We start from the raw sequence: 13210 nt of genomic DNA, 5'->3' as shown, positions 1-13210 counted from the left end.
TCTGAACTGCATGCTGCTCTGCCCTCTCCCCTTGTATTATCTGATGCCAGATCCAAGGTGGAGAGTCGATATAACTGGAACTTGTGGAGTTTGGGGATCATAACTACATATAATATATTCTTATTTGGTGTATATTGGGTATAGGCAGACGTTTTTCAGACCTGAGAAGGACGTAGCTTCCACATACTCACAATAATCACTTAAAATGTCTAACCATCTTCAGAGAAGGCTTGTACTGCAACAAAGAAAAAAAATATGGGCTTTGGAGCCAGGTGGGCCTGGGTTTGAATTCTGATTCTGCCACTTCATATCTGTGTGAATTAAGAACTCATCTCTTTTCACTGAGCCTCAGTGGTTAAACAGGGATAAAAAAAATACCTTCCTCATAGGGTTGTTGGAAGACAACATATAATAAAAATGTAATGGTTGGTATAGTGGTCAGCATTTATCAGTGGAGCTGAAGGCAATCAAAATGTGGATAGAATGAACGCAACAAGTAATAACAGCAGAGTTGAGAATAGCTACCAAGAAAGGTTCATACTGGAATCAGTGGTTCACCAATGAGGAATATGGTCTATCTGAGGTCCTATATGGGCAATGCCAAGGTTTTTTATCAGTAGGAGGAAAAGAAAGAGTGGCCTCCTGCAAAAGCAGAATAGTTCCCATGAAGTAACACATGAGATGCTTCCTGGCCAGAGAGGAGAAGGAGCTTTTTGTATCCAAGATCAAGATTGGTCAAGGAAGATTATCTAGAGTAGGTAAGTCATGAACTAGGGTTTGAAAGTTAAGGGAGATCCCAAAAAGCAGAAGAGAAGTGAATGGTCATTCTAGAAAGGAGCATCAGGGACAGCAAAGGCTCAGATGATGGGGCATGACCGACAGACACACTGCACCTGGAGCAAAGTGAGAGTCCTGGGAAAGAGGAAAGGGAAGAAGAAACTGTTAAGTGTATTAATATTAATTGGTAGAAGGCTTGACTGTCCTACTAAGGAATCTGTGTTTTCTCCAGTTGACAAAGTAAAGGTACATGTTCAATCTGCTGGAAAGCAGTCTTTTAGGAAGAATTATCGCAAGGTTGAGTAGGAGTACAGTGGAGGCTGAAGGCAATGGGAGGCTATAGGTTAATGCAGAGTGTACTGAGGCTGTGCTCCGTGGGCATGGGGTTGATGTGGAAGCCGCACTGCTTAATTGCTCTGAAACCATCATGGATTTACTCAGCTGCAGTGTCCTTTTCCACAAAGTAGGACTCGTAATGCCAAGATTATTTTTTATATTCAAATACATATAATTTGATATTCAAATCCAAATAAATAAATAGAGAATTACTTTTAAATTCTATGGCAGGGCTGTTCAGTATAACTTTCTGTGGTGATGGAAACACTCTATATTTGTGCTGTGCATATTGGTATTCACCAGCCCCATGTGAAATGTCATCAGTCATACTTGAAATGTGGCCAGTGTGACTGAAGAACTGAATCGTTGATTTCAAAGAATTAGATTGAAATTTAAGAAGTCACAACATTTCACAGCACAACGTTAAAACCTAGGGGAGTGGAAAGAGGATAGACTTACTCAACAGAAAGATACAGGTTTCAAACATGTTTTTAAATCTCTGGGAGGAAGAAAAGCAGGTATATTGGCCTAGTAGCTGGACATCCTTGAACTCTGGGTTCTGGCCACTGAAGGATTCTTGCATCCCCTTGATCACATTATGCTTTCTTGAGTGTCTGTGTTTCTGCACTTGCAGCTCTCTCTGCATGAAACGACCATTAGCCTTTGTCCTTTGACTTCACTTGGAGAAATTAGAATTTCTTTCAGTCTGAATTCCGGCGCCTGCAACACACACTCGAGCCATTCTTAGCCTCCGTGTTGTTTCTTAGGCTGGGGTAGGAGCTCTCCTCTATGTCTTCAGGTTGCCCTGTGATCTCCCTATCACAGGACACATCGCCCTCCAGCCTGTCTCCCCGAGTTGGCTGTTAGTACAGAGTGTATACTCACTGAAGGGCAAGGGTTGAATTTTGTTTTATGGTAAAATATATATAACATAAAATTTACTACTTGAACCAATTTCAGTACGGCAGCATTAAGAGCATTCACGTTGTTGTGCAACCATCTCCACCATCCATCTGCAGAACTTCTTCATCTTCCCTGAAGTGAAACTCTATACACATTAATTAATACCTTCACCTTCCACCTCCCTCCAGCCTCTGGTAAACACTGTTTTACTTTCTACCTTTATGCTTTAGACTCCTCTAGGTGTATCATATACATAGTATCTGTTCTTTTCTGACTGGTGAGCCTCATCTAGCATACTGTCCTCAAGGTTCATCCATGTTCAGGCATGCGTTAGAATCCCTTCCTTCTTAAGGCTCAATAATATTCCATTGTATGTACGTACTATATTTTGTTTATACATTCCTTCACTGATAAACACTGGGTTGCTTCCACCTTTTGGCTGTTGTGAATACTCCTGCTATGTCCGTGGATGTATGTGGGATCCAATTTTGTATATTTCTCTGTCTCCAGCTCACACTGGCTGACCTATAAAGGGTGTAGAATGATAAAAGGTCTGTTACCCATTACAAGAAACAAATGGAATTTCAGCTCAAGTGCTGTTCCTGAAAAGACAGGAGATATCCAGTGAAGATACTGAATAAAAGGGAGAGAGGGAAAGATTAAGGAAAAAAAGAAGAGAGAGATAAAGAGGGAGACTGCTTTATTCAAAGCTCAGACACACATATGGACAGATTTTGCTTTCCCACTGAGGGTGCACATCACACTGGAGAAGCCTGTGTCAAACTTCAGCTTAAAGGTTTTCATTCTCTTTTCTTTTTTTTCTTCTTTTTTTCTTTCTTTCTTTCTTTCTTTCTTTCTTTCTTTCTTTCTTTCTTTCTTTCTTTCTTTCTTCCTCTCTTTCTCCCTCCTTTCCTCCCTCCCTCTCTCCTTCCCTCCCTCCCTCTTTTTTCCTTCCCTCTCTCCCTTCCCTTCCCTTCCTTTCCCTTCCCTTCCCTTCCCGCCCCTCCCCTTACTTTCCTCTTTATTATTTTTTAAAGCCCAGTCTTGTAACCAGAAACCTTGTGCATATTTCCACCGTTAGATTTATCTAAGTCACAAACCCCAATCCTCAGCTTCCTCGTCTTTCAAACAGGACCAGCTTCTTATTTCCAGGTCTGTGCGGGTGTCTGCTGTGAGACTGCAATATCAGTGTTATCTGTGAACTTGAGAAAGAACTATGGGAACTACAGAGATTTTAATTTTTTTCCAAAAATTTTTCTTTCTTCTGTGTTTTTATTATAATAAGTCAATTACAATCCATAATGGAACAAGAGACTTGAGATTTAAAGAGACATTCTTTTTAAATTCTGTTTCTAAACCCAGAGGCAAGGAGAGTCAAATTGTTAAAACTTTTTACATTCTGATCACTCCTTCTGTTTGAAGTTTCTGATGTTCTATTTGGGCTTGACACCATCAGTAAAAATATTAAGCCTTTATAACACCAAAAAATGCTAACACCACCACAGTAATACGTCAGCCATTGGCGACATTTAAAGAATCCCCAGCTACATAATCGCAGTAATATTTAATGTGCCCAAGTTCAACTATAACATGTTTCTTCTCTTCTGCATCTCTTTCCTGAAGCAAAACACACCCATGGAACTTGAGAATCCCATTTGCATTCTGCTCGGAGTCCCACACTGGAAAGGGAGTCCTTCAGTCCTTTCCCCACACAGACAGCTCCTAGAGGTAAACACAGCTTGCTCATGTGGGCAAACATCTTTTATCATTTCACACCCTTTATAGGTCAGCCAGTTTTTGTTGGAGACACAGGAGAGTTCCCTGAGAAATTCATTACTGCCACTCATTCTGGTTTTCTGACTCAATATAATTAAGCTTGGCTAATTGTCTATCATGATTAAAATCATGCCAATAACAACCTTGTTCTTGAGTTTGGCTCTGCTCCAAACTTGTTAATCGCTCTTGTTTTAGAGTAGGTCATTCTGCACCTTGTTTCGGCTGTGAAATTCCTTATAAATCACATGCTTAGATAATAAGATCATCCTTGGGTGACCAGGAACCGTCAACATGGATGACATCAGCTGTGGCTAATATACGGCATAACTGAGTTACAATTCGAGTCATTCCCAACAGCCTGGAACACTGAGCTGATTTTAATTCTCTGCCACTTCACTAGGAAAAAAGAAATGTAAAGTTCTGAATGTAGGTTTAAAGAATTAATTGCTTTGAGATCGGATGGCAGGAATTCACGAAACAGATTGGATTATATAAAGTGGGCCCACAGCTCAATGTGAGTCAATATGGCTTTGAAAAATACAAGATTTGCCTGGATTACTCACCTAACCTAAGAGGAATTAGTTATAAGTACTAGTATTGTATGTGCCTTTAGGGGGAAAAAGATGCTACTGATTAAAAGTTATGACAATGTTTTCTTATCATTTAGAGTTTGTATTTTATACTTTGTGAGCAATCTCTGGGATGCATCTGTATCCTATATCATGCTGCTCTAGTTCCCCGTTTTCTTGAGTACGTTAGCTATCTCTGGGATGCATTTGTATCCTATATCATGCTGCTCTAGTTCCCTGTTTTCCTGAGTACTTTTCGTTTCAAAGCTGAATCATAGTATAATATTTGTTAAGCTCCTTTAACTGTCAATCCAACTCAGCACATGGAGTCACAGCCACGTGCATAACTCAGTGAAAGCCATGAGCTCTGACCAAGTGCGTGAGCAGAAGTAGCAATGACTGCCTGCTGGCCACAGCGATTATAAGGTGTCAGCAGTTCTCTACGATGTAGCCTCATTTTTCAGATATTAAATTGTGGAATAAATATGCATGTGAGGGTTTGTGTGAAATGATATAGGGTGCAAAGTGAGGGAGATGGATAACCCTGCTCTCTCCTTAGTGCCGGTGAGTTCCATATCTCGGGTAGGACTCTGAGCTCTCAGCATCGTACCTTGTGCAAGGCTCTTTCTGATTTATGCACAGCCTCCTCTCAGTTCTCTCTGAATGTTGCATTTGGCTCTGTCAACAACAGCTGTTGTGCAATGTTATTTTTATTTCCACATTCACTTTAGGAAATGTATGGTCCTTGAGGTTGAGGGAGCCTTCTTTATTTCTTCCCCATTAACAACTAGGATGGTTCCTAATACATATTAGGTGCTCAATAGATGAATGAATAAATGAAAGAAGGAATGACTATTGTACCATAACAAACCCTGGGTCACATAATAGTTTTCTCTCCTAAGAATTTTAAAAAACATTACGATGATGTAGGTGAAGGTCAGGACATCTTATTTACTGAAATACACACACAGTAACATTTAAAAATACTTTACATCAACAGTGCCCCTGAGACTGGATTTCAAACCAGCTCCTCATCTCCCCACCCCATCTTTGCACTCACACATGCAGACCCTGTGTTCTAATAAGGAGCTTTTAAGCCTTGGTGCCAAATGGATCTGGGTGCAGAACTGTCATTTAACTCTCGGAGGGAACTTGAGATTCTCCTCTCCATAGATCTCAGTTAAATAGCCCTACCTTGTAAGATTGTAGGGAGGACAGAATAACACAGACACAGAACCTATAACAGCACCTGCTATACTGTAAATTGTCAGTATACAGTACACGCTTATCAAGTGCGTTGTTGCAATTTACAAGGAGCTTTCACATCCACCACGTTTTTTGATCTGTGTGCAATCCCAACAGGAAGTTCTTCTATTTCTGGTTTTCAAATGCTAAAATTGACTGGGGGGGGAGCTTGCACAAAATCAGAGTGGCAGATTAAGACTTGAACGCTATTTCTCCTTTATCAAATGATCAAATGATGTTCTTTTTTTTTTTTTAAGGATGTAATGATCTGGATAGAACATTAGAGATAATCTAGTCTTAAATTCTCACTATCACATAATCACAAAGGGAAACTGAGAAACAGAAAATGTGATTGTTGGCCCTGGCCAGTTGGCTCAGTGGTAGAGCGTCGGCCTGGCGTGCAGAAGTCCCGGGTTCGATTCCTGGCCAGGGCACACAGGAGAGGCGCCCATCTGCTTCTCCACCCCTCCCCCTCTCCTTCCTCTCTGTCTCTCTCTTCCCCTCCCGCAGCTGAGGCTCCATTGGAGCAGAGATGGCCCCGGGCGCTGGGGATGGCTCCTTGGCCTCTGCCCCAGGCGCTAGAGTGGCTCTGGTCGCAACAGAGCGATGCCCAGGAGGGACAGAGCATCGCCCCCTGGTGGGCATGCTGGGTGGATCCCGGTCGGGCGCATGCGGGAGTCTGTCTGACTGTCTCTCCCCGTTTCCAGCTTCAGAAAAATACAAAAAAGAAAAAAAAAAAAAAGAAAAAAAAAAAAAGAAAATGTGATTGGCTTTCCAGTTCCACTTGGCTGCTGGTGGTAGAACTGCGATCAGAGCCCAGAGATCTAGACTCTGAATAAAATGCTTGTTTCAGTGTTTTCACTCAACATGTGTCCACCTCTGACTAACACATCCTTAAATGCAAACACTTCCTGGTACTATAGGTCTGCCCTGCCCTCCTCTCCAAACCTCATTTTTTACTGACATAACTCTCTTCTCTCATCTCACACGATCATTCTAGCTAACCGCCATGCATACTCATTCCCTGGTGCCCTGGCATTCCCTCTGTCCAGACAGCTTGTCCTCTGATTTTTTTGGTCTGTTTTCTCACCTAATTCAAGTCTCTGCTCAAATGGCACCTCCTAAAGGAGGATTTCTCTATTTATATTTGCCTGTTAGATCCTAAAAGAGCCCCTAGCAACTACTGTCCCCTGATTTGCTATTTTCTTTATAACACTTACAATTCTTTATATTGCTAATATTATGTATTTTACGTATTTCTTTAGTGTTATGTCCCTTCCACTATGACGTAGACTTCACAAGGGCAACGACTGATTTTGTTCATCATGAATGCCTGACACATAGTATGTGCTCAATGAAAACATTTTTTGAGTGTCTATTATGTTCCAAGAACTGAGATTGGCACTGGGAAAACAGTCATGAGTCATAATGGCATTTTCCTCTGCACTCATGCAGTTTTAGTTTAGCGATGGATGTAGACGTTGATGAAATAATCACAGAATAGATGGTAAGGGCATGTAATCAGGAGAGGTGAACTAGTCTTGAGATCAACGGAAGACTTCCCTGAGGAGGTAATTTTCCGTATACACATGTGAGAGATAAGAGACTATAAACTGGGTCAAGAGAGTCAAGGATGATACAGAAAACAATAATAATATGTTCTTGTGATAAGAAGGGATAACAGTGGACAGCAGGTATCAGAGGGATGGGAAAATCGGGAGAAGTCAGAATATGTGAGGCTCTTTAGGGCATGTTTGCAATTTTAGCCTTTATCCTGTGGGTCATTGGAAGCCACTGAAGAATTTTAATCATAGCGGTAACATGTTCGGTACTGTATTCTTCATTGGTCAACTTAGTTATTTGGTGAGTAAAGTAGAAGAGGCTAAGGGAAGAATCAGAATAATTAGTCAGGAAATCACTGCAATAGACCCAGAGGGGAAGTGATAGTCGCTTACACCATGTTGGAGACAGTGTAAGCGAAAAAAAAATGGACGGACCAAGAGTTTAGAGTTTATAGGATTTGGTCAAGTGTGAGGATCAAGGAGGAGGGTTGTGAAGAACAGCTCAGATATATATATATATTTTAGTTGTAAAATTGAATGAAAGATAGTGAGCAATATGGACAATCCTGAAACAGGACAGGTCATGAGTGCTATTTTGGACATGCTAAATTTGAGATGATTTTGAGACTTCTAAGTACAGATATGAAATAGCAAGAAATATAGGTCTGGAGCTCAGGAAGGTTCTAGATTGAAGATATATCTGGACAGATTTAGATGGTCCTCGAGGCTACAGGTGTGGAAAGTGTAGAGGAGAGTCTGAAGAGGCTTATTGTAGCACTTGAAGAAACTCCATCATTTACCCTGGCCAGTTGGCTCAGCGGTAGAGAATCGACGTGTAGATGTCCTGGGTTAGATTCCCGGCCAGGGCACACACGAGAAGCTCCCATCTGCTTCTCCACCCTTCCCCCCTCCTTTCTTTCTATCTCTCTCTTCCCCTCCCACAGCCAAGGCTCCATTGGAGCAAAGTTGGCCCGGGCACTGAGGATGGCTCTGTGGCCTCTGCCTCAGGTGCTACAATGGCTCCAGTTGCAACTGAGCAATAGCCCAGATGAGCAAAGCATCGCCCCCTGGTGGGCATGTTGGGTGGATCCCGGTCAGGCGCATGCGGGAGATTGTGTCTCTGCCTCCTCGCTTCTCACTTCAGAAAAATACAAAGGAAAAAAAAAAAAAAGAAACTCCATCATTTAATGACTAGGTAGAAAAGGGCACAGAAGAGTGGCCAGAAATAAATGAGAAAATCAGAAGATTTGAGTCCCATTGAGGCCAAAGGGGGTGGATGTTCCATGGCGAAACATGTGATCAGCAATACCAGATGTGGCAGCCAAGTGACTAAAGACAGGTGCTGAGGTGGGCATCTGGTTCTCATCTTCGAAGCCAGGTAGAATAAGGCAAAAAAAAAAAAAAAAAAAAAAAAGATGCCAAATGGAGAATAAGATTTGTAATGGCGATGGCAAGAAAAGACAGATCTTTTAAGAAGAATTGATGTGAAGTTAGGGGAGAGAAAGAAAAATGATTATAGTTGGTGGAGAGGTGGGAAGGGTCTCTGGAAGGTCATTTATTTAATTGATTCAAGGCTGAAGAGACTGGAGCAAGTTTAAATGGTGATGAAAAGGAATATCATTTCATAGGACACATTTCAAAGCCTGTGTAAAGGAATTAGCCTTGGCAAAGGAACTAAGACCACTCTGTGTAATATGAGGGAAAGTGGGTAGAAGGGTGCAGATGTTAGTAGGTTGCATGTTTCATGGGAAGAAGTTAAGGGAGTTCTCATTTCACGGGTTTATTTTGCATGTAAAGTAGGAGCCAGTCATAGGTGGTAAAGAAAGGCTGGGAAGGAGTTGGGGGTATGAGGATAGTGGAGAAACATGGAAATATTTATTGTAGAGATGCAGTTCCTTCTGAGGTTGGTGGTCATGCCAGTCTGCCCACTAATGTGACCTTCTAGTCACTATGTAGGTATAGACACCAAGTAAAAGATTGGTTTGGTTTATTTCAGGTTTTTATCTCCCCAGATATGAGATGAAAAATTAGAGGCAGGAAGGTTAAAGATTGTGGCAAATGTGCTACAGGCATTATATTGAATAGAGAATGTATTCCTCATTATATGTACTGGTTGGATAGAAGACAGTCACTCTTTCATTTATTCTTACTTAGAATACTTTTGCAGGTGAGACTTTATGCTTCCCTGGGTCACTTTGGTTGCTGCCTACCTTTTATATTTAGCTGTGAGCTGTTTTTAAGGAAGGGCCATAACTAATTCAAATCTGCATTGCCAATGCCTAGGTCGGCATTCTTCACATTGCAGATGCCTGATAAGTGGTAAATAAATATGTTGTATAAATTGATGCATGTGGAAGACATTCAGACAGGGCAATTACCACTAAGAAATTCATCCATTTTCTAATAATAAAAATAATAATCACGACTATCCTTGATACAGATTTATGGTTTACTTCTCAAAATAGAATAAACAGAATGAGCTGAAAACCAGCCTAAGTTCTGAATGAGAGATGCGGTCATTATTTTTTTAGTTTTCTTTGTTAAGGAGATGTTATTTCTCCCCCTTCTAGTAAATGAGAATAAAGGAGAATGAACCAGACTAGATAGCTTTACAGTTCTTCATTAGCATCTCCACTGAATACAGTTCAATGGCAGGAGCCTTAACACAGCTCTCACTGTATCGGAGGCACAGAAAACGAAGCCTGCCAATCTTGCGACAAGTCTCAAGATGGAGAAGGTCAACGTATCAGAAAATAAAATCAGTAGCAGAGATTTCAAAGAAATTCATCCCAAGAGTTCTTCTCAATGAATGCAGTGTAAGATTGAAGAATTCAATTACATGAAAAAAGAGGGCCCCCCCTTTAATACCGTGCCCAGCTATTAGTTTTTTTGTCATTGCTAACATGAAGGCATATTGTGAGCCATCAGGAAATCTCAACAAATTCATACATTCAAATCACAAGGGATTTGTTTGGTAGATGGATCTGAAATCTGGTCTGTCTTCAACTCCCCATCCCCATTTCATTTATGCCAAGGAGAATGTAATCAGATATAGAAAAATACAGCTTATTGCCACTGAGCTGCTTTAGCCCTTAAAAAAAAAAAAATCCAGCTTTTAATTCTAACTTTTTTTTTAAAATTTGAAGTTGATCAATTGAATTTCCTCTGTCTTAGAAAGCAGGGGTAAAGATGTGTCATTCAAGTACATTCTGGAAAACAGGAGCCATAAAAATGCATCTGATCTTTTTTCCTGATAAATCAAATTCCAGGGGTTGACTCAAATAAAATAATTGTTTTAGACTCAAAAACATAAAATTTAATTTACATTATAGTAATAATTTAGAAATGTTCTTTGCACGATACTGTCTAGAATCTTTCGTGGTAGACCAATAGCCATACAGCCCTTACACCCTGACATGCATGCTCCCTGGTAACATGGCTTTTATGCTCCTGCTATCCAGAGCTAGAGTCTATTCTTGCCTCCTTGATTTTTGACTGGTATTGTGACTTGTCTTGATCAAAAGAATATGGTAGAAGTGAACTTTTACTAGTTTCAGAGCCTGGACTTAAGAGGTCTTGGAGCTTTCTTGGCCCTCTTGGCATGCTGCCCCAAGAGCTCCTTGTGAGAAAGCCAGTCTGGCTTATAAGGATGAAAGCCATGAAGGAGAATGCAGACACCTCACTGCTTAGCCAGCGCCAGCTGCTGGACATTGTGAATGTGGCCATCCTGGACCTTCAAACTCAGCTTACCCTCCAGCCAAAAGCAGCAGCTTGAGTGAGCCCAGACTAAACCAGTGGAATCCATTGGGCCACCCAACAGAAGCATGATAAATAATAAAGAAATGTGTGATGCCATTTAAGTTTAAAAATGATACACCCCATTTAAGGATTAGGTAGCTACAGAGCAATAGATAACTGACGCACCAGGAAAATGAAAACAATTCTTAGGCTTCCAATGTTAAATGCTCAATGATAGTAGTAAATTCCGCCATATTCACACACTGGAATATAATGCAGATGTTACAAGTCATGTTTGCAGAGTCTTTAGAGGCATGGGAATGTGCTAGCATTAAAACGCTTAATGAAAAGCAGTATGAAAGTTTATATATAGTAAGGGCTCTTATTAAGTGACAGAGAAAATGACTGAAGAATACACCAAAACATTTCAAGGCTATCAATGGTGAAATGAGTTACATCTTTTAATCTGTGGTTTCCCTTAGTTTGTCCTTTGTAATTGTATTTCAGCCTCCTCCCTTTATCCAAGCCAACAACTGTAAGTTCTTTTTTTATTGGGTCCCAAATTGAGAAAGAATTTTGCTAGTGTTTTTAGGAAGACTATTGCCTATATTTGTACAGTTCTGCCTAACTTTTTCTTCTCACAGCTCTTACCTCTTTGCAGGACCAGTGGCAAACATAGGCCTTAAAATCAAAGAAGCCCACCAGGATACGACAGTCACTTGTGGAAAGTTTAATCTGGGCAAAGAAGTTGAATGGGGTTAATAAAGACCGTGTTGAAGGTTAGGCATATTGCAGTTTAATTATTTTCATAGCAATCAGCCTTCTCTGATGTCCTGTTTTATACCTATTTGCTGTTTGCTCATTTGCATATCTTTTCAACTAGCATGTTAAGTTCATCAGGTGGGCACTTTATCTGTCTGGTTCCTTCTTATCCCCTGACCCTATAATGATGTTTGCAATAGAATAGTACTTTTAATATTTATTAAATAAATTAACAAGGTCATTGACCAACGACTGCCTTCCTACTGAACCAGTCTCTGTCAGATGAATATGTAGTGGAGAGAATAATGGTCTTGGAGTCCAAAAACCTGTTTTAAAGCTCTTTAATTTTAGACAAGTCGTTTCACTTCTTTGTACCCAAGTTTCTAGCTGGGAAGAGGTAATGCTAGTATGTACCATCAAAAGATACCTGAAAGGTTAAGTAAAGTTTATGAAAAAGTAAACCATAAATCCTGGACAATTTTAAACTAATAGCAATACATGACACTTGTCTATGTGTCAAGAGCATCATATGTGTTAACTCTTGTCCTTATAACAACTTCAACATGTAGGTATTACCATGTTTCCCACATTACAGATGAGAAAACTAAGACTCATAGGGACTTAGGCAATGATAGTCCAGCTGCGTAGAGGAGGTAGAATTCAACCTTGGCAGAATTTCTTTGTTGAGTCCAAATCACATATTCATTCTAACATCATAATAACTACATTTACTAATTACTGCCTATGAATGTTGCCACAGTGATACATGAATGTTAAGATTCTGCCATCTTTGTCCCTTTTCTGGTGAACTTAGTTCTCCCACATTTAACAAGATAGGAAGCGTTCGTCAAATTCATGAACTCCTTGGGACATTCTCTTTAACTTGCTTCCCTCTGGTCACTCGGGACTCAGACTGTGCAGCCTGAAAAGGAAACACATGCAAGAGCACTGTTTCTCTGTCTCCAGGTCCTGCGAATCTCATATCTCTGACTTTTCTAATAATCTGTCACTGACAGGGTTTAGGCCCCTAAAACCTCTCCCCTAGACCTTTGCTGTTACCTCTTAACTAGTCTTTTTGCCTCTTGTCTCCTACCTCCCACCTGTCATCTGCACTGTGTCAAAATGATTTGTCTATAACTCATATCTTACCATGTCACTCCCTCTTTTCCCATTATTCAAAAGGAAGTCCAAGCTACCTAGCAGAATATACATAACACTCTAAGACCGAGTCCCGTGACTTCCCCGTGAACCTGACACTACTTGCTCCTCGCCTGGCCGTATCTGACCAGTTATCATTCCCCTTGCACGTTTTTTTTTTGTTTTGTTGTTGTTGTTTTTTTAACAGGGACAAAGAGAGAGTCAGAGAGAGGGATAGATAGGGCCAGACAGACAGGAATGGAGAGAGATCAGAAGCATCAATCATCAGTTTTTCATTGCGACACCTTAGTTGTTCATTGATTGCTTTCTCATATGTGTCTTGACCGTGGGCCTTCAGCAGACCAAGTAACCAACCCCTTGCTTGAGCCAGCGACCTTGGGTCCA

Source organism: Saccopteryx bilineata, chromosome 3, assembly GCF_036850765.1.
Source record: "Saccopteryx bilineata isolate mSacBil1 chromosome 3, mSacBil1_pri_phased_curated, whole genome shotgun sequence".
NCBI classification, from domain to species: domain Eukaryota; kingdom Metazoa; phylum Chordata; class Mammalia; order Chiroptera; family Emballonuridae; genus Saccopteryx; species Saccopteryx bilineata.
Note: the sequence above shows the minus strand (reverse complement) of the source record.